The sequence below is a fragment of the Hypanus sabinus genome, chromosome 10 (genome assembly GCF_030144855.1).
Source record: "Hypanus sabinus isolate sHypSab1 chromosome 10, sHypSab1.hap1, whole genome shotgun sequence".
NCBI classification, from domain to species: Eukaryota; Metazoa; Chordata; class Chondrichthyes; order Myliobatiformes; family Dasyatidae; genus Hypanus; species Hypanus sabinus.
In genome coordinates this window covers 63,586,154-63,608,866 of record NC_082715.1, presented here as the reverse complement: position 1 = coordinate 63,608,866, position 22,713 = coordinate 63,586,154, and positions in this window count along the sequence as shown.

Genomic DNA, 22,713 nt, shown 5'->3' with positions numbered 1-22,713 from the left:
CAAGCTAGTAGGTCTATAATTTTGTTTCTTTTGCCTCCTTCCCTTTATAAAGAATGGAGTGACTTTTGCAAATTTTCACTCCTCCAGAACCATCCAGAATCTGGTGATTCTTGAAAGGTCATTGCAAATGCCTCCACAATCTCTTCAGCTACCTCTTTCAGAAACCTGGTGCATATTCTAACTTGCCCAGGTGATTTATCTAGCTTCTAACCTTTCAGCTTCCCAAGCACCTTCTCCTCAGTAATACCAACCTCACTCACTCCTGCCCCATGGTGGTCTTGGATTTCTTGCATACAGCTAGTGTAATCCACAGTGAAGACTGATTCAAGATTCAAGATTCATTTATTATCAAAGAATGTATAAATTATACAATTCTGAGGTTTGCTTGCCCACAGAAAGCCACAAAGCAAGAAACCTGAAAGAACCCAATTAAAAAAAATAAAAAAAATAAAAGACTAACACTCAATGCACAAGAGAAAGAAAAATATAAATCATGCAAACAATTGAAGCAAACAACAGCATTCCAAACAAAAACAAGTCCTCAGATCTGAATCCCAGAGCAGCCCGGTGTAGGTCCAAAGCCTCACTTACCAGTTATTCATATCAGCAGAAACAGGGCACAGTAGCCGGGGCAGACATCATAACCTCAGCACCATGGAGATGACCATCGCAGAGAATGAGCGAAATCAGCTCTTGTCCTGACCAACAGCCTGCCCTTTCAGTTTGTCTGGGTCGGCGTTTCCTCAAACACAACGATGGAACAGCGAAAGGCTCCAACGTCCTGCAGAGAGGAGTGAAGTTCATGGAGAGTGAGCAAAATTGGCTCTCACCTCTGAGATGACCCGGCATTTAAATTGTCTAAACGGTGTACTGTAACTCACACTAGGCCAAGATCACACTGCACAGCGACTTGCTTCGGGGCCCACCTGAAGATGCTCTCAAGCTCTTCAAGTCAGCTCGGCGCCCAGAGTGATCCAGCCTCACCTGGGCTTATTGAATGAACATCGGAACCTCTCTGCCCAGCCCCCAACTTCTTCTTTTGCACCCAGAGCACTCCAACCTCACACCTGGGCCAGCTGTATGGGCATCGAAACTCCAACTGCAACGATCCTGCAACACACCATCTCGGCTCATCTGCCGAACTTGCCTCACCATCACACACAACTTCACTATTTGCAGCAATAATTTAACACAATTTACCACAGAAAAAGTATTTTTAGTGACGTTTTCAGTTGGATTTCTTATCTTTTTGACTACCAGAATTTGTCGCACACTTTCAGTAGTGCCATCTTAACCGGAAGGTATTAGATGTTTCAAAATAATAATGAAGTTCATCTACCATTTCTTTGTCTCTAGTACTATCTCTCCAGTGTTGCTTTTGATCCATCTGTCCAATATTCACTCTCACCTCTCTTTAACTCTCTCTCTCATATATATATATATATCTGAAAAAACTTTTGGTATTCTCTTTTATATCATCAGGATCAGGTTTATTATCACTGGTATGCATTGTGAAATTTGTTAACTTAGCAGCAACAGTTCAATGCAATACATAATATAGAAGAAAATAATAAATAAGTAAATCAATTATAGTATACGTACAGTATATTGAATAGATTAAAATCATGCAAAAAACAAAAAATACATAAAAAGGTGAGGTCGTGTACATGGGTTCAATGTCTATTTAAGAATCAGATGGTAGGGAGGAAGAAGCTGTTCCTGAATCACTGAGTGTGTGCATTCAGGCATCTGTACCTTCTACCTGATGGTAACAGTGAGAAAAGGGCATGCCCTGGGTGCTGGAGGCCCTTAATAATGATGCTACCTTTCTGAGACGCTGCTCCTTGAAGATGTCCTGGGTACTTTATAGGCTGATACTCAAGATGGAGCTGACTAAATTTACAATCCTCTGCAGCTTCTTTCGGTCCTGTACAATCACCCCCATTCCCCCAGCATACCAGACAGTGATGCAGCCTGTCAGAATGCTCTCCATGGTACATCTATAGAAGTTTTTGAGTGTATTTGTTGACAAACCAAATCTCTTCAAACTCCTTAAGTATAGTCGGTGTCTTGCCTTCTTTATAACTGCATCGAATTATTGAGACCAAGTTAGGTCCTCAGAGATCTTGACACCCAAGAATTTGAAACTGCTCATTCTCTCCACTTTTAATCCCTCTATGAGGATTTGTACGTGTTCCTTCACCTTACCCTTCCTGAAGTCCACAATCAGCACTTTCAGCTTACTGACATTGAGCACCAGATTATTGCTGAGACACCACTCCACTAGTTGGCATATCTCACTCCTGTACACCCTCTCGTCACCATCTATGATTCTACCAACAATGGTTGTATTATCAGCAAATTTATAGATGGTATTTGAGCTGTGCCTAGCCACACAGTCATGGGTAGAGAGAGAGTAGAGCAGTGGGCTAAGCACACACCCGAGGTGCACTTGTGTCGGTCGTCAGCAAGGAGGAGATGTTATCACTAGTCTGCACAGATTGTGGTCTTCCGGTTAAGAAGTCAAGGATTCAATTTCAGAGGGAGGTACAGAGGCCCAGGTTCTGTATCTATCAATCTGGATTGTGTGAATGATGGTATTAAATACTGAGCTATAGTTGATGAACAGCATCCTGACATAGGTGTTTGTGTTGTCCAGGTGGTCTAAAGCCATGTGAGGAGCCTTGGAGATTGCATCTGCTGTTGACCTATTGTGGTGATAGGCAAATTGTAATGGGTTCAGGTCCATGATGAGGCAGGAGTTCAGTCTAGTCATGACCAACCTCTCAAAACATTTCATCACTGTCAATGTGAGTGCTACAGGGTGATAGTTATTAAGGCAGACCACATTATTCTTCTTTGGCACTGGTATAATTGTTGCCTTTTTGATGCAAGTGGGAACTTCCACCCATATCAGTGAGAGGTTGAAAATGATATTAATGGTTAGCTTACCTTCAAATTTCACCTTTTCTCATCTCTATGGCTTTTTTAGTTGTCTTCTGTTGGTTTTTAAATGCTTCCCATTTCTCTAACTTTCCACTATTTTTCTATATTATATGCCCTCTCTTTTTGTTTAATGTTACCTTTAACTTCCTTTGTCAGCCACAGTTGCATCATCCTCCCTTTAGAATACTTCTTCATCTTTGTGATGTATCTATCATGTGGGTTTTGAATTACTCACAGAAATTCTGTTCTCACATTGCTGTTCTGCAGTCATCCCTGCTACTGACCCTTTGCAGTCAACTCCAGCCAGCTCTTTTCTCATGCCTCTGTAATTCCAAATCCAGAATTGCCTTTCTCCTGGTGCGCTCAACCACAAGGTCTTCTAAAAAGTTATCTCATAGGCATTCTGCAAATTCTCCCTCTTGGGATCCAGCACCTACCTGATTTCTCAAATCTACCTGCATATTGAAATCCTCCACGACTGTTGTAACCTTTTTACATGCCTTTTCCATCTCCTGTTGCAATTTGTATCCCACATCACTGTTTGAGAGATTGTATATAACTCCTATCAGGGTCTTTGTACTCTTGCAGCGTCTTATCTCTTCCCACTCTTCTTGGCGTGTGGCCAAGTGGTTAAGGCGTTGGTCTAGTGATCTGACGGTCGCTAGTTCAAGCCTCAGCTGAGGCAGCGTATTGTGTCCTTGAGCAAGGCACTTAACCACATATTGCTCTGTGACGACACAGGTGCAAGCCGTATGGGTCCTAATGCCCTTCCCTTGGACTACATCAGTAGCGTGGAAAGGGGAGACTTGTAGCAAGGGCAACTGCCAGTCTTCCATACAACCTTGCCCAGGCCTCAGTCATCATCAAAAATCGATGGACAACCAAAGAAGAAGAACTCTTCCCACAAGAATACTACGTATTCCAATCCTATGTCACCTCTTTCCAAGAATTTGATTTCATTTTTTTTTTTACCAACAGAGTCTCTCATCTCAGCTGAAGATCATTGAGTTACAGCTCCAGTTTCTTAAGACCATCTCTCAGGAACTGCAGCTCAATGCATTTCATGCAGATAAAGCTATCAGTGAGACTGGAAATCTCCCAGAGTTTCCACTTCTCACAAAAAATATACTGGACTCATTCTCATTGCAGTAGCTATAGTGTAATCAATAAAGAGAATTTTTAAAACACTAACTCGAAACTTAGTTAGTTGCTCAGCCCGTTCTCGCCAAAGCCTTTTCAAAGCCCCAAGACTCTAACGCTGTCCACTCCAACAATAATTGCTCCTGCAATAGCCATTCTGTTTACACCTCACATCTTTTTATTGGCCTTTTCTGAGTGCCGGAGAGATTGTTTTAATTGCAGCCTGCCAAAGCATTCTGAAAGGCCCTGATCTCTTCTTAAATTTCACACCGCCTCAGTCAAACAAGCGACTGCTCACCATAATGCTTCCATATCGATCCAAATTCTTGATCAGAATTTCTGGCTGAGTTTCCTGCCTGTGGAGTTTTTCTCTGGGTGACTCTCATCACCTGATACTCCTTCCTCACCAAAAATAAGAAGTTAATCCTCACTTTTTGTAATAAAGCTGTTACAGCATGTACTATACTTCTGGAAATCTGAAACTAAAACCTCTGCAGACTTGATTCAGTAATTGTGCTCTCCAAGTCAAGTTTATGACATGTCAGTCCCTATCAGAGTCATTTTGCAGTATGCCTTCAATAAGCATCTAAGCAAAATAAGTACGTTAATAAATATGCACTGGAAATGATATGTAACTTTGACTTGGAGGAAGACATTGGTGCTTTGGGGATTCTTCAAAGAGCAAAGAATCAGAGAAATGTGGATATAATTAACACAAATCATTGAAAAGAAACATAGAAACAGAAATCTACAACACATTACAGGCCCTTCAGCCCACAATGCAGCATAGGAACACACCCTTCAGCAAACAAAGTCTGTGCCTACCATGATCCCAATCTAAACTAATCTTATCTGCTTGCTTATGGTCTAACTCCCTCCATTCCCTGCCTGTTCATTGGCTTGTCTAAATGCCTCTTAAATCTGGAACAGTCCATGTTTTAAACCTACTTCAATCATAAAACATAGAAATCTACAGGCCCTTCAGCCCACAATGTTATGCCGACCATGTAAACTATTCTAGAAACTGCCTACAATTCCCTTACCTCATTGCCCTCTAATCTTCTAAGCTCTGTATAACCTATCCAAGAGTCTCTTAAAAGACACTATTGTATCCACCTCTAGCATTGTCACTGGCAGTGCATTCCATGCACCCACTACTTTCTGTATGAAAAACTTACCCCTGACATTCCCTCTGTACCTACTTCCAAGCACTTTAAAACTATGCCCCCTCGTGTTGGCCATTTCAGCCCTTGGAAAAAGCCTCTGGCTATCCACATGATCAATGCCTCTCATCATCTTATACACCTCTATCAGGTCACATCTCATCCTCTGTCACTCCAAGGAGAAAAGGCCAAGCTCACTCAACCTATTTACATAAGGCATGCTCTCAAATCCAGGCAACATCCTTGTATATCTGTGTTCTTTCTGTATAGTATCCACATCCTTCCTGCAGTGTCGTGACGAGAATTGAACACAGTACTTCAAGTGGGGTCTGACCAAGGTCTTGTATATCTGTAACATTATTCCATGACTCTTGAACTCAGTCCCATGATCAATGAAGTCCATCACAGCATACGGCTTCTTAACAAAACTGTCAATCTGTGCAACAGCTTTGAGTGTCCTATGGGCATGGACTCCAGGATCTCACTGATCCTCCACACCGTCAAGAGTCTTACCATTAATATTATAGTCTGTCTTCAATTTTGACCTACCAAAATGAAGCACTTCACACTTGTCTGGGTTGAACTCCATCTGCCACTCTTCAGCTCAGTTCTGCATCCATTCGATGTCCTGCAGTAACCTTTGACAACCCTCCAGACTATCCACAACACCCCCAACTTCTGTATCATCAGCAATTTTTTTGTATTATTTCGATGAATGTAATGTAATTAGTATTGTTACTTTGTTAAGCAAACTGTTGTAGGTGATGAGAATGTAAATTTTAAAAAATCACAAATGCAAACAAGATTTGGTAAAATTTTTGACAGGCCGGCAAAAACATGGATTAGACTCCAGTATGTATTGATTTTGCACTGGTTATCTCTGTTTAAAAGAATCATTTGAATGACTGAATGTGAAACAGAATGAAGACAGCATGATGAACTGCAATCCAGGGTGCTATTTAGGCCATAAAGACGTTTACTGTGGAACATGATTGATGAGAGCCAAACAGAAGGGGTGCTGAGAATAGATTCTGGTGGAGCCTCAGGGTAATGTTTTGGGAGTTGGAAGAGAAGCAGGCTTCAACTAGATAGTTAAGTGCAGAACAGAGAGCACTTGTACCTAACTGGAAAGGAGTCAGTCATCCAATTCATTGCCTTTGGGGGGATAGAAAATGAGATGTTGCATTTACTTCCAGTGACTACTAATACAGGATTGAATGATTAAGATTAATATCAATTCTTTCAATATCTAATTTGTATGTGATTATTGCAGAATGAATGTGGCATTGTGCTGAACAAGTAACAGTGGCATGAATCAGCATGAGGCCTGCATTTGCTGATCCCTCAGATTGGCAGCAATTAAAATCTCACTGCTGCTCCCTTACATCTGTTGCATGACATTATGATTGCTTAAATAAGTATGGTTTAAAATGATGGTGGCCTTTATTCAACCATTTAGTCCAAACTGATGATTGACATCAGAGGGAAGGTAAGAAGGGATATGAAGTGCAATGAGAATTTTGGAATGTGCATTGAATTCAAGGTCTAACCAGTTGATCATGGAAAGAGCATCCAGAAAGGAGTGATGTCAATTCTCATCCTCTTCCTGTTACTCAGCTGCCTAAATCCACAGGAGCTTTCAGCAGATGGTCATAAATGTACATAGAAGTTGGTCTGAGCTTTGCAAACACCCAGCAGGTGGGCAGGCAGCAAAGGTAATGTTTCTGTATGCTGATGGTCTTCTGAATGAGGTCACAGAGTCAAGCGCAGTTAGGAGCCAAGGGCTTGAGGCATAGCTTTTCTTTTCCAGAAGCCCTTAAGTGCAGAAAATACTGATGAAAGAGTATACTGACAGGTTGCATCATGGCCTAGTATGGAAAAGGCTGCAAAGTCTAGTAGATGTAACCTATTGCATCACGAGTAAAGTCCTCCCCACCACTGAGCACATCTACATGGAGTGCTATCACAGGAGAATGGTATCCATCATCAAGGACCCTGTTGTGTTCTTTGTATTAATACGTACCGTGGGTTTCTAATAAAGAACCATATTCTGGAAGAAATGGAACTTCTATTTAATGACAACCACACATGTTTACAATGCCATGTTTTCTCGATCTTTCTATCATCCCTGCGCATGCACAGAACTCTCTCCAATCATGTTCTTACACGTCATATCAGCACATCTTCATTTCCTTAAAATGAAAAACAATTAGCAACATTGACCAAAGCAAATGCATAATTTAACATATCCCTCTCAGTCTTTCTGGGAGTTTATGAACATGAGTTGACCTTGGTTCACACAGTTCTTGTGTTTCATTGTTATTTCCATGTTTTGTCTGGTCTGCATCAGTTAACTGAAACTCTGACGTTGGCTCTTCCTTGAGGTCTTTGCAAATTCTTCTCAACACTGCTCCTTCTTCTGTTTGGACCATGTATGACCTGGGTTGTACTTCTTCAAGTACTGTAGCTTTCTGTGTCCACTTTGTCTTGTTACTTCATCTCCTTGATGTAGTTCCGGTAATGGATGAGAGCATCTGTCAAAGTATGTTTTCTGCTTTGCTTTGTGTTCATCTTTCCAGCTTTTCACTTGTTCACCTCCTTCTGTTCTCAGAAGGCTCTCATCTATTGGCAGGTTGGATCTCAAACGGCATTGCATCAAGAGCTGAGCAGGTGAAAATCCACATTCAAGTGAAGTATTGTGATAGGCTAACAAAGCTTTATAAAAATCACCTCCACTATCTTTTGCTTTGTGGATCAGTTTCTTGATCATTCCTACCAACTTCTCAACTAATCTATTGGACAGGGGGAAAATGGACAAGATGTTGTAAGGACAAAGCCCCATTCATGAGCAAAATGTCTCATGCATTCACCACTGAATTGTGGACCATTGTCTGTGAAAACTTCATCAGGTACACCATGTCTGGAAAATAACTGATTTCATGCATGTAATTGCATTCTCTGCAGTTGTTCTGCTCAGACCACACACTTCAGGATACAATGAGTAGTAATCTGTTATTAATAGCTAATCTTTGTTGTCAGTTACGAAAAGATCAATGCCTACCTTCTCTTTGCTGATGATGTCACCCACAAAGGTAAGTTCATTCACTCCCAGATTTGCCTTGCGTGTTGCTTCAAAGACTTGTCTGAGTCTGGTGTCATGCTCTTGTTTAGGTGATCCCCAAACAACAATATCTTCCATGGAAGTATCCATGCCCTCAATGTGTTCATATAGCAGTCTCTTACAGGCAGATAAACCCAGTATTGACTGTACATTCTTTGGCACCATCACAAATGAAAGCATGTGCACAATATTTATGTGTGATACTTTTGCCACACATGTTCCTTTAACTGGAAGGTCTGCACCTGAATACCCAGTCAGTTTTATATTTGTCTCATGTAACTTTGGTCTTGGGTTTAATGCATTAAACTCAGTTTCTGCAAGAATATTTACTTGTGCTCCAGTACCAAGTTTATACAGAATATTGTTTTGGTTCAATTTCAATGGACTTGTCCATTCATTCTTACTTAGTTTGTTTTCACAAAGCACATCTGTATGAAACTCCTCAAGTTCATTTTGAAGCACTGCATTTACTTGTTTTATTTTCTTACAACTTCTGCAACAGCATGAAAAATGATTACTTTTACCGCAATCGTTGCACATTTTCCCATATGCTGAGCACTGTTTTGGCCGATGCTGCTGCCCACAGCGATCACAGTCTTGCTCTCTGTCGGTTTTGTTATTGTTTTATTATTTTATCCAATATGTTCCAGTTTCCTCACAGTGTCTACGTTGCAGCTCTCAATGAAAAGTTCTTTGGCCGGTGATGTCATGGTTTCCAAAGCTTTGCAGAGCATCAAAGCTTTTTCTAAGTGTAGGTCTTGTTCTCTTAACAGTCTTTCTCTCAGACCATTATCCAGAATGCCACAAACAATTCCGTCCTTAATGAGAGAGTCTGTCAGCTCTGCAAACTCACTTGTTTTACTCTGGTGTCTCAACTCAGTAACATATTGATCAATAGTTTCACCAGCTCTCTGCATACATGTTAAAAATCTATGCTGCTCATACGTCATTTTACGCTTCAGTGTACAAAATGCTTCAAATTTGTCCATTATCAATTTTAACTTTAAATCATCTCCATATTCAAAAATAAAATGATTATATCCCTCAATTGCATCATCACCTATTGCATGGAGTAGAAGCGCAGCTTTCGTTTTTTCCGGTTTTCTATCCACATCGATCGCTGATAAATACAATTCAAAATGTTGCTAAATTTTCTCCAGTTCTCAGTGACATTCCCAGACAATTGAAATGTTGGTGGAGGCTGCAAACCTTCCATTTGTAAAACTGTTAGCAACACCAAATCAGTTCAAAATCTTTTTTTCAGAAAATTATCTTTGATTCTCCTGTGTTAGGAAACGTATTATTCTTCCAGACCAACTTCTGACACCATGTTGTGTTTTTTATATTCATACATACCATGGGTTACTAATAAAGAACCATATTCCAGAAGAAATATAACTTCTATTTAACAACAACCATCATGCTTTTGCAATGCCATGTTTTCTCGATCTTTCTATCATCCCTGCGCATGCACAGAACTCTCTCCAATCATGTTCTTACACGTCATATCAGCACAGACCCCACCACCCAGGCCATACTCTCTTCTCGCTGCTGCCCTTAGGAAGATGGTACAGGAGCCTCAGGACTCACACTGTAATGTATGAATCTATTTCCTTTAGAGCAATGATTTCCCTTAGCACTACATATGGACTTATAATTTACCTATGTGTTGCCAATGCATGTGCATTAATCTGCTCTGTATCTCTCTCTGTCTCTCACTACAATGTGAATACACCAGATAAAGTCAGCTCCCACGTGGGTGCTTTTATTTATTTCATATGTAGCTGTACAGCCACAACAAATTGGCAATGAGTACGAACCTCAAAGATGGCAAGTATCATCAACTGCACAAACAGTTACGGGAGAGAGACAGTGAGAGGAAACAGTTAACCATGGCGGATCTGGCATGGATGCTATCAAATGACTGCATAGTACACAGTGAAAGACACGCTGATAGCAAAGTTAAAGTAAAAATAATATGACGGTGGCCTTAGTTGGAAAGTTGATGAACTTGATAGTCCTAATGAGGACTGGGAATTGAATATCGAGGTGGTTGAACTGTATTGTAATGAGAACAGCGTGAATGAGGAAAACAAAGTATCCGTGCCTCTTAGCTTAATGGATGCTAAATCACATAGGCTTTCATGTAACTTAGCAACTCCTGGAAAGCCAGTAAGCAAGAGCCCTAAACTGTTGGTAATAGCTAAAGGAATTGGATTTAACAAAGGGAACCAGCCAAAGGATAAAAGTGTTTCTGAATGCTTTGCAGAACTGTGCAAACTTTCCCAATACTGCGACTTCAAAGATGGACTTCCTGATGCATTAAGGGATAGGCTTGTATGTGGTATGCATAGCCAAAGCACTCAAAAGCAGCTATTGGCAGAAAACAACCGAACCTTAAAATTTTGAGAGAGACTGCAGAAAAGGATGCAGCAGAACGACAGAAAAAGAGTTTAGAACACAAAATGCAAGTGTCCCTGAATGATGCAAAAAACCAAAGATGTTATCGATGTGACAAATCCTCCCATGAGGCAAATGACTGCAGGAAGTGTCACAAACGATGTCACATAGAGAAAGTGTGCGAGTCAGATAAAAAGCACAATCAAAGAGAAAAGACACACAGTGAAAAGTGTCAAACACAAAACCAAACAAATGCATGAAGTGACTCAATATGCAACTGAATGAGACAACATAGTCTGATAAAGGTGAGCATCATGCCTAGAACTACATGACATTACTGAAGCAGGTCGGTCACAAAATCATATGGATCACAATAGATGTGTGTTTTGTAAAACTGAAAATGGAGATGGATACAGCATAGCCTTCGTCTATAATTTCAGTGGCTGACAAAAACAGACTGTAGAGAAGGCAGAGTTTAGGAAGGTTAATGGCACCTAACAGTGACTCCTTTGCTTGCATCTTCGGAAACAGCTCTATTCCATCTTTAGTAAATCTATTTTTTTCTTTCAGTGTTCTTTTGAAGACATTAACCTGGAGTTACGTGCTAACTACTGTTCTTTGTGGGAATGGGGCCCGCTTTTGGGGTTTCACAACTGGCCACTGTTCAGCACACCAAGGGCTCGGCCTAAGAATCCGCTTGCCTTTGGAGGCTCGTGACCTCGTGGCTCTGGAGACGGGGGATTGGAGGTTGGTGAATCTACAGGAGATCAGTGTGTCATTGAGGATGGAAAATCTCTGGCTGTGTGCCCAGAGACCCAAGATCTTTGGGCACAGAGCTCAGAAAAAAAGTGATGCAATGAACTTTTAACCTCGTAAACCAGCAAGTTGTTTGTTATGTCTCCCCTCTTGCTGTGAAACAGAGACACCCCATTCTCCCATATTAAAGAGAGACAGAGCCTATGGTATGTTGAATGCAGGATGTACTGCAAAACTGTTCTATGCCGTTGCCTTGCTGCTGTTTAAGTGCTCAATGGCGGGTGCTGATGCTTTTTTGCAGGCAGAGGGAGGGGGGGTTGTTGCTTGCTGCCATTTACGTGCAGGAGGAAGTGGAGCTGGGAGTTTACTTTGAGATTCTAACATTTAACTGCCGTCCATTCCTTTGGGGGTACTCCTCTGTTTTCATGGATGGTTGCGAAGAAAAAACATTTCAGGATGTATATTGTATACATTTCTTTGACATTAAAATGAACCTTTGTTGTCTAAGCTGCCAGTAGAAAAGATCTCAGTGATGCTAAAGACCTACACAGGTGAAAAAGTGCCTCCTAGAGGCAAACTAAAAGTAAATGTGACATACAGAGGCAAAACACAGTGGTTAGAGCTTTATTTATTGAAAAGTGGAGAGCCAGCACTCTTCAGATGTGAATGGTTGAGAAAAAACCAACTAGACTGACACACTATCAAAGAACTTAATGCGACATCAGCAGCCCAAACAGTTGCACTAACCAGGCTGTCTCAGTACTTAATGCTAACGAGAAGGTGTTTGAGAAGAGTATTGGTAAATTCAAAGGCATGAAGGCCAGAATTGAACTGGATGAAGCAGCAACACCAAGATTCCATAAAACACATCCAGTGCCTCACGCATTATGTCCTAAGGTGGATGCTGAACTTCAAAGCTCGGAGATATCCGGAATTCTCTCCAAGGCTGAGTGGAGCAATTGGGCCATGCCCATTAACCTGCTGATCAAGAAAGGAAAGGCTGTCTTGCATATGGTGACTCCAAAGTGAGCATCAACCCAGTGCTGCGTATTGTACAGAATATCCTGCCATGAATAGCAGACAATTTTGCATCTTTAGCAGGCAGGAAGAGGTTTTCAAAGACTGACTTGTCACAAGCCTATCTGCAAATGGAGATTGAGGAGTCAAGCAGGAAGTTCCACACGATCAACACACAGTAAAATCGCTTTGTCTTTGGTGTCATATCAGCTCCAGCAATTTGGGAAAGGGCAATGGACAAAGCGCTCCAAGATATCCCAGGAACACAATATTACCTTGTCATTGTGACTGGGAATAATGATGAAGAGCAGCTCGAGAAAGTGCTCACCAGGCTGAGTGAGTATGGTCTGCATGCAAAGTGGGAGAAATGTGAGTTCTTCAAGAATGAAATCTCATATTATGGGCATGTCACTGACAAGCACAGCTTACATAAGTCACAAGAAAAGATTGAAACAGTGCTGCAGGCACCCAATTCAGAAAATACGTCACAACTCAGGTCATACTGGGCATTGTAAACTACAACCACCAGATTCTCCTAAACATTGCTGCAGTGCTGCTGCATCTATTGAATGCACTGTTACAGACAGGTGCAAAGTGGGAATGGTCAGAAAGATGTGAAAAAGCATTCAAGGAAATAAAGGGACTAATAACCTCAGATGAACTTCTCACCCATTATGACCCATCACTGCCTATCAGACTGACATACAATGTGTCTCCTTATGGCATTGGAGCCATTTTGTCACAAACTATGAAGGATAGATCTGAACGCCCGATTGCATTTGCTTCAAGATCACTACTGAGGGCAGAACTCAACTATGCACAGATTGACCGAGAGGCCTTTAGTCTAGTACGGGGAATAAAAAAAAAACTTTCACCATTAGCTCTATGGAGAAAAGCTTACTCTAGTGACAGACTACCAGCCCCTTGTGTCCATTTTCAATCCCAGAAAGGAAATCCCAATTATGATTGCTACCAGGTTACAAAGTCAGGCACTAATAGTTCACTCTTATGGCACCGAGTTCAAGGTATCAAACAACATAGAAATGCTGATGGCTTTTCACTTTTTCATTGCTGGCAAATGAAGCAGATAAAGCTTCTTGCTGTGATCCAGCAGAAATGGTTCACACAGCATTGGTGGACCATTTACTGGTTACATATTCCTAAATCCATAGAAAACCAAACAATGACCCAACATTTTCAAAAGCCTACGGCATCACCATTCAAGGATGGCCAGCTCATGGTAAACCTGTTTCCAGAGTTTGCAGTAAGACAAGATCAACTGTCTGTATATCAAAGAATGCTGATGTGTGGATCTTGTGATGTGATTCCCTCTAAGCTACACACCAGCGAGTTAGACAATCTGCATGAAGGACAACTGGGTACAGTCAAGATGAAGAAACTCGCCCAGAGTTATTTGTGCTGTTCAGGAATAGATGGACAGATTGAGGACTTGACCAAAAACAACTTAGGAATCTAAGAAGTCCAAATGCATCCCTCCCACCGCCCCCCCCCCCCCACAGTTACAGCCTTGGAAATGGATGATTTCACCATGGCAAAGAGTACTTATTGACTTTGCTAGGCCATTCATGGTCTTCCTGTTTCTCATTGCTATGGATGCTCAGTCAAAGTGGCCAGAGGTCATACCAATAAAGTCAAACACCTCTGAAAGGACTGTTTCCACTCTGAGGACTCTCGTCACCAGAATGGCTTACCTGAGTGACAACAGACCACATAATATGTCAGAAGAGTTCTGACTATTCATGAAGAAAAATGGCTTCAAATATTTCAAGTCAGCTCCTCACCACCCAGCAACAAATAGGTTAGCTAAAAGGTTTATCAAAACTTTCAAGAAGTCCATTAAAGCAATGGACAAGGAGGACATTTCTCTACAGCACAAGGCAGACTAATTCCTTTTTGTCTATTGGAGCTCCATTCATGTGACAACAAATAAAACACCTGCAATGCTGTTCATGAACATGAATCTGAGATCTCACATTGACCTCATAAAACCAGATCTACAGAGGGTAGTGCAGAATAAGCAGTTCAGCCAATTGCCAAGTGAATCAACAAGGAGCTTCGAGGTTCAATAGGAAGTCCTAGCACATGATTACCAGGAAGACAAGTGGGCACCCGGTAGAATAGCTACAAGAACTCGACCACTGACGTTGGAGATTAGACATGGCGACATCATGTGGAGCAGATACTGTATGCTCAGCCAAAGAACATACCCGAGTTGACAAGCCTCTTCACAGATGCATAGACACTATCCTGAAAGAAACAAGCACCACCGAAAAGACTGAATCTTTAGTATAGTGAAGTTGGTTGTGGACTGTTATTGTGAAAGCATGTTTACTTGAATATGATTTGTTAAAAGGAAGTTGAATGTTTTGTTACGTACACAGTTTTATGGTACATTAATCTAAAGGGGAGGAAGTGTAATGTATCGGTCAATTCCTATCAGAGCAACGACTCTCCTTAGGACTAACTATGGACTGATAACTTACTGGTGCATTGATCTGTTGTCAACATATGCACATTGATCTTCTTTCTCTCTCTCTCTCACTGTAATGTGAATACACTAGTTCAAGCCATCTTCTGCATGTGTGTTATTGATTTGATATGCAGTCGTACAGATACAAAACATACCACCAGGTTCAGGAACAGTTATTACCCTTCAGCCATCAGGCTCTTGAACCAGAGGAGATAACTTCACTCAGCTTCACTCCCCCCATCACTGAACTGTTCCCACTGAACTGGACTCACTTTCTAGGACTCTTTATCTCATGTCCTCAATATTTTTTGCTTATTATTTATTATTATTATTTCCTTTTTTATCTTTCTTTTTGTATTTGCACAATATGTTGTTATTTTTGCACTTAGGTTGTTGTCTGTCCTGGTGGGTGTGGTCTTTCATTTAATTCTATTGCATTTCGTGTACTGCCATTGCCCACAAAAAGCAAATCTCAGGTTTGAATATGGTGACATATATGTACTTTGATAATAAATTCTCTTTGAGCTTTGGAAGGCATCAATGTTAATACATCCCTAAGATCAAATAGTTTCCAAATTCCAGGATTTCAAAGGAATCACTTGAATATATTGTGTACTGTCCAACTCTCAAAGACCTTCTGATTTGGAAGTGTGTGTGTGTGTGTGCACACGCACACACGTGCACACGCACACATTTGTTTCTGTCTGTACTACTTGACAAAGGTGAAAAAGAGGAGTCTAGAAATACTATTATCGGTTGTTGGGAAATAAATTGGTTTATGTTCAAAGGTGGAGTGAGTAAACATCTTGGAAGTGTTCAGGTATAGCCAACATTGATTTGTAAAGAACAGGGCTAACATACAAACCTGCTTTTTGAACAGTTCACTGGATTAGTTACAGAAGTAACATTAATGAGCTGAAGGCTTGAATTTTTCATGTATGCTCTGTGCTGAGTCAAATGGACATTGGTAGTTTCCAACGCTGTTTCATTTAGTCCATCTCATTTGCTGCATTACAAAGAAACAATAAAAATATTTTCTGGTGACATAATCTGTAAGTTTTTCTTTCAGCTGAATCTGTAGTCACGTGAATATCTTACAGATCAGAATCAGAGACCACGCCATCAGCCTTTGTCACACAACGATGTGGGAAAGCTATGCTGTGAGGGCAAACGTGTTCTGTACAAGTCGATGCATACGTCAAGAGAAAGGGCAAGAAGATGGCAAATGAAGAATAACGTGAGATCATTCATTTTAATAGGAAACATTTATAAAATATATGATGAGAACCTATAGTTAGAAAATTTAGCATGCTGGCCTGCAGAGAGACTGTGATGTGCTGGTAAAGAGGAAAATGACATGTTGCCTACATTGCTAGAGGTTCAGAAAACTCATGTAAGGAAGTCTGAAAGATAGCGTATGGGGCCATCTGTTACTTTTCTCCATGGAAGAGTTGTCTCAGTTACCAACACTGGGCTCTTTTTCATTGCATGTAAGTCTTATCCAAATATAGTCCTGTTTGGCTTCTTCTTTTAGAACACCACATCAAACCAATCAAATGTTGATGGCTATTAGATAAATTATTATATGCTATTAACTATATTAAGGTAACTGTCCTTCAGCTAGCTTAACTTTATTTCTCATCTTGTAGACCAAATTTGGGGTACTGCTGACACCATCTCCCTGACCCTATAATCATTTCCAGACAGTAAAGGCACCTCCATCAGACTATTGTTTATTGACTGTGGTCTGCTTTTAATACTATATTTCTAAACAAACCCAACACCAGACTCTATACTCTGGGAGTCTTCCTCTGTCAAAAAACTGCAAATAGCAAGGATAAGCAGCAACACACATACCATACACACAAAATGCTGGTGGAACACAGCAGGCCAGGCAGCATCTATAGGGAGAAGAGCTGTCAACATTTCAGGCTGAGGCCCTTCTCTCTTTGGAAGGGTCTCGGCCCAATATGTTGACAGCGCTTCTCCCTACAGATGCTGCCTGGCCTGCTGTGTTCCACCAGCATTTTGTGTGTATTGTTTGTATTTCCAGCATCTGCAGATTTCCTCGTGTTTACACACATACCATGACTATTCTCAACACTGGCGCTCCAGAAGTTTGCATTCTCAGCTCCCCACTCTACTCCCTGCACTCTCATGAATATGTGGCCAGATTCTGTCCCAACTCCATTTACAAATTTGCACATGATGCAATTGCAAGAGGGCTTCCTTTCAAATAATGATGAGTTAGAATGCAGGAAGGAGACAGTAAACTTAGCAGCATGGTATCAATCTAACAACCTTTCCCTCAACATTAACAAAGCAAAAGAGCTGGCCATTGATTTCAGAAAGGAGGCAGTGTATATGATCCTGCCTACATCAACAGTGATTATATCAAGAGGGTTGAGAGTTTCAAGTTCCAAGGAGAAAACTTGTAAGTGCCACAGCCAAGAAAGTTCACCAATGCCTCTACTTCCTCAGGAGGCTAAAGAAATATGGCCTGTCCCTGTTGACCCTTACCGATTTTATATCAATCTATTGTAGATTGTAGAATCAATCCAGAAAGCATCCAGCTGAATGCACAACGTCTTGGTATGACAACCATTCTGCCAGTTTTAAGAAACTGCAGAGATACGTGAACATAGTCAGTACATCATGAAAACCAGCCACCCCACTATGGACTCACTGCACTTCTCACTGCCTAAGTAAAGCACCCAGCATAACCAAGAACTCCACCAGACATTGTAACCCTCTTACATTGGTCCAAAGATACAAAAACCAGAAAGCATGTGTCCCCAGATTCACAGACAGCTTCTACCTCTCTGTTATAAGACTATAAAATGGTTCAGTAGTATGATAAGATGGACTCTTGATCTCACAATTTACCTTGTACTGATCTTGCAATCTATTGTCCACCTGAAATGAACTTTCTCTGCAGCTATTACATTTTATTCTGCAACGTTATCATTTTTCCTTGCTTGACTTCAATGCACTGAGTAAAGGTTTGATCTGTATGAAAAGCATGCAAGACAATCTTTTCTCTGCATCCCGATACATGTGACAATAATAAACCGATTCCAATTCCATTTCTAATTCTATATATACTGCCCAACCTGCTGTGTAGCTGCTGTATTTTCCATCCTTTCTTCAGATTTCCAGCATCTACAAAATTTTTCTTTTGGACCACAGATACAACTATTCATTTTCCCTGGTACATGTCGACATCTCCTTACATGCACTCTGTCAGAATAAGGTACCCAATCAATAATCCCATTTGGCCTCTGGCTCGATGTAGTTTGTGTTGTTTTAACTCTTATTTTGCCAAGTCAAAATTAATCTCTTATGCTTTTGGAATTGTACAAATAAATCCTAGAATTTAACCACCACTGATTAGACATAGTGAAACAGAATGGTGCATTTATCGATGAAACAGACACTTCCCTTCACCCCCAGTATTAAAATTAAGTCTGATCAGTACTTCGGAATCCACAATTAGTAAAACTAATTACCTCCTTGAAAACGGAACCACATAACAAATTGTAAAAGAAAAATTACCAAAGTTCCAAACATCATCTTCCGGTTTAAGATGGTGCTGGTGAAGCACAGCGACACCTTACTGGCAACAAACAAAACTACTAACTGCAGGATCCGTTTTCGAGCTTCTCAAACAAAACTACTAACTACTTTATTAATCACAGTGTTACTGGAAAACAATCACTGCAATCAATTGCCTGTAACTTCCCTTTCAGAGTTGAGCTTTTGAACTAATTGTATAACTTGGCATTTTTGCAGTGTGAACTAAGGTCTCGAAAGTGCAGGATGGTTGTGGCATAGCATGTACAGGCCAAATCAAGGAATTGGGGCCCAGACCTGAGAGAAAGAAATGAGTCAATGATTGGCTATTTCTGGAGCGGATTTGTAGCCAATATAAAATGACAGATCCAATGTGCAATAGAGTTGAGGCAGTGGGGTCAGGACCCAAGAGTGAGTAACAAGCCAACATTTGACAAATTTAAGAGCAGAGCTAGACTGGAAAGTTCTGGTATGGGCAAAATCAATGTGGTGATGTCCGGGCCTGAGAACATGTGAAAGTGGCATGGTCCAGATCTGAGAGTGGGGAACAAACAGAGGTTTAGCCAAATTAAGCACCAGGCCAGATTGAAAAGCTCGGGGTGTCAGGGCAAAGGACAGGCTGGTGTTTAGCTCTCTGTTCAGTGAGATTTACTCATCTCTGTGCTGAGCTAAGGCTGTGGCCTGCAACTAATTGGCTCCAGGATCTACTGCGGCAATGAACTGGCCTTGTGACTTAAGTGAACTTTAGTTCTGAATGTAATTTGATTACTTTTTATTGTTTGCACAATTTGTTCCTTTTTGGCACATTGGGTGTTTAACAGTCTTTTTTTAATGGGTTCTATTTTTTTTTTGGTTTTGTGGCTGCTTGTAAGGAGATGAATCTCAAGATAGTTTATAGTATATATATTTGATAATAAGTGTACTTTGAACTTTGAAAAATGGTATTCTGTTTGTGTCATCCCTCTGCACAAATTGAACAAGCAAACTATTATTTTTGATGTGATTTTAAATTATTTTTCTTTCATTTCATACTTCAAGTTGAAAGTTGGAAAATTACAATTATTACTATCAGCAATACTCTTCTGCAGTGTGGAACTGATCTAACCTTCATGCACTGATATGAAATCTTTACTACATCTGTAGATCAAACCCAAATGATGATTTTTCTATTTATGTTTGTTACTTTAGTGAAGTGTTCCCTGTTTGAGTTATTGTCTGTAGCAGTTTGATGAATGATAAAGCAGTATAACTCAGAAGTATGAAATACTTTGAATAAGACAGGAGTATGTAATGAAATATATAATAGACTATAAGTCATAGGAGCAGAATTAAGCCATTCAACCCATCGAGTCCATTCCACCATTTCATCATGGCTGAAATACACATATTTCATGCTATGTATGTACAGAAAGATTATATATTATTGTAATGGAACAGCTAAGGAACAGAAACTGGAAAAGGCACCGTCTTCATCATGAGAGAATTTAGAAATAAATTTTTGAAAGACGCTTTCAAAAGACTTTAAATGTGTTCATCGACTCACATTCAGAAATCAATAGAATGCTCTTTTCCTGGCCCATTTGTAAGCAAATTATCAAAAATATGCTCATCAAGAAAAATTCAACAAACTAGACCCTTAACAGAGGTAATTAAAATGTTAAAGGGTTTTGGAGTAGATGTAAGTAAATAACATCTTTATCGTGCATACAGTACATCAAAACATATAGTGAAATGTGTTATTTTCATTAATAGTCAATGCACTCAAGGATCTGCTAGGGACAGCCTGCAAGTGTCACCACACAGTCCAGCTCCATGGGCAGCGTTTGAAGTGAATAGTATGGGTTTCTTTTAAGATGGGACAAATATTTATACAGTACAGTAAGAGAGAATGGAAGTAATGCTGATAGGTTTAACTTGGGAAGTTCAGGAGGAGGCTCAGGTAAAGGGTACCAGTGCCAAGATCTGTTTGGGCTGCATGGATGTTTCTATATTGTATATTGTATGTCATTCTACTGTCTCCTCTTCACCCCATGTTCGCAGTTATGCAAAGAGGATGGAAACCCTGGACCCTGCACTTCCTGTCTTTGAGAAATCTTCAGGGGAAGAAGAAGAATCATGTTTTTACACAGGATTGCCCAGCAATTCAAAATATCGCTATGTACGTTACAAAGTGGCTCCTGTACTTACAAAACTCAGTTGTAATACTAACCCACTTATGAGAAACACATAATCAGTTCGCTTAACAGTCATCTTCCATAAACACCAGTTATATAATGACAAAATAACTTTTATTTAGGTGAGGTATAGAATATTGGGCAGGTTTTGGTTGTGGGGGTAGTGGTATCCACTGTATTGTCAGCACAGTAAAACTGACCATAACCCTCATACTAATTTCAACTTCCACTTGGCCATTCAAAGATTTGGACATAATATGTTTTCTTCTTTTGATATTTGAGGTACTGTTTCTTCTTTGGGAACAGTTAATCAATCTGGCATTTCTTTGGTGAAGTGCAACATTGTATTTTCGGGGGTGCCCTGCATGTACCCTAAATGTACCAATGTTATGCAATTAACATTTATCAATTGGCATCAATTAACATTAGATATTAATTACCAAACTGAAGCTCAGTATAACCATGAGTGGATGGAATCAATATTATACAGTGGGCAATGTACCTGTGAGGAATAGAAGCAAGAACCTCAATGGTTTAGATCTTCTACCTCTCTCAGAGCCTGACATTGACCTGAGCAGTTCTCTGGGCACATTCTTCTACTAGGAAGTTAATTCTCAGATTACAAGGGGCAGAATCTTCCCCTTCATACATCCCATGTTTGAGGCCTACCTGTCAATGCTGCAAAAGAGATTGCCTATTTGTGAATGTCTCTGGCATTCATATTCATTCAAAAGTTGATACACTGCTTTTAATATTGAGGAAATCATTTAAAATTATTAGTATTAAAAATTAACACATTAAAATTCTTGAAACAGTTGGACACAGTTTAATTAATTCAACGATAAAATAAAGAAATTGAATTTGTACTTTGGTCCATAGATGTTCCTTTCGATCAAAATGAATGAGTACACTGAAAACACGAGGAAATCTGCAGATGCTGGAAATTCAAACAACACACAAAAAATGCTGGTGGAATACAACAGGCCAGGCAGCATTCCTAACCTAACTACTAGGTAACCTGAAGTGTCTGTGCTTCCCCAACTCCATAAGTTGCCCAGCAATTGGGTACGTTTGTCCTTTGAGGTGCAATTGATCAGCTGTATAAAAGGCTGAAACTTTCACCTTTGCTCACAAATCCTGAAATCCACACATAGGGAAAATTAGCAGTTATGGGCAGACATGTCCCTTACTGCAGGGAAGGAGGCCAGTGGACCTAGTGAGTTTATGATGGCTCATCAAAACTATCCCATGACCCACTTATTTCCCTTTATCATATTCCATTGACATGACTATCAACCCCAATTGATTTTCCTCCTGCTATTACGCGAGGTGCTATCGAGAGTGGTCAGTTAAACTACCAATAACCAGGATACATTTGATGAAAGGAAACACAGATGGTTATGGGAAGTACATGCAAGCTCCACACAGACAGCATACAAGAGCAGAATTGAGGCCAGGTCACAGGAGCTGAAAGGCAGTAGCTTTGAAGGTTCAGCATTTTATAATATGTTTGTTTTTTAAATTATTTTTCCAAAACTCTCCCGAAGTCGAATAACATTACTGACTTTCCTCGTGATGTGAATATTTGCATGATCAATCAATTGTTTGGGTTGCCAGTGCAAAAAATTCAAAGGAAGGCAAACATAGCTTTATAATCTGTTCCAAATTTAAAGATTCCAGTCATTTATATGCACAGATTTAACATCTCATAAAAAGTAAGAAAAATACTTTACAAAATATCAAAATATTTTGTTTTATCTTGTATTTGATATTTTTATGTTTTAAAAAAATGATTACCAATTTATTTTATCATCTCTAAGAAGTTTTATTCTTAATAATTTTCCATTGGAGGAGGTGGGATTTGCATTAATCATGGTGTGGATTTTAAGTGGTCAATGGTGATATAAATCATAACAGAAATGTGAACGGGTG